The sequence below is a fragment of the Trypanosoma equiperdum genome (assembly GCF_001457755.1).
Source record: "Trypanosoma equiperdum strain OVI genome assembly, contig: ctg_1678, whole genome shotgun sequence".
NCBI lineage: Eukaryota > Euglenozoa > Kinetoplastea > Trypanosomatida > Trypanosomatidae > Trypanosoma > Trypanosoma equiperdum.
Window position 1 is genome coordinate 3,924 of NW_027123702.1, and position 825 is coordinate 4,748.

The following is an 825-nucleotide window of genomic DNA, read 5'->3' on the forward strand; positions in this document are numbered from 1 at the left end:
CATGCGAGTTTGCACCCATAAATCTATTTGATTTTTTATAGAACAGGGGAAATATTTATGAATGTATTTGTTAGATAGTAGAATTTGTACTGTTCGCAGTATCAATGCTATTCGTGTCGAGCAGCGGCGAAGTGCAGTTTCCATGGATATGGTTGAAACCTGAGTAGAAAAGGGTGATGCTGGACAGAACGGCTAGAAGTATTGAAGGCGGCTGGTCAACAGCAGAGATCAACATGATAAATCTTTCTTGTTGGGACCCTCAGTCCGGATGTGACGGCGCGCAGCGTCCCAAATGGCAACACTTTTTACCGCACGTTTCCCCCTTCTTGGGCCCACTGGCTTTCAGAGAACCATGGTTGGGGAAACTGTTGCCACGATTGGCACCTGGCACCACTAACGATGATTTGTTTGCTCTCAGCGTGTGGCTACATCCGTCCATGCTACAAACCCAACACATCAAAATGTTTACGCATAGGTTGCATTGGGGAGTTCGGTCTACCGGCTATCCCTCGGAACATCCTGCCCTTGGCTCTGAGGGTGAAATAGCATTTTATTGCGCGCTTGTGTGCAACATTGTCAAATGTGGTCAGCTGCGCCTCCTTCACCGTGTGTCTCCTTTCTCATTCAACCATCACTCCTGTCACGATGCTTGACTACTGACTTCCTATGTTTGTCGTGTCTTTATCATTCGGGGGGACTGAGAGCCAGCATGTCCCTGCTGTGCGGCACACCCGTGCGAACACCAATCCCAAGCAGAATGCTCTTAATGCTTCTCTGCTTGTCCTTACCCCGGTGATGATACCGCCTGTAGTTCCACTTGTCTCC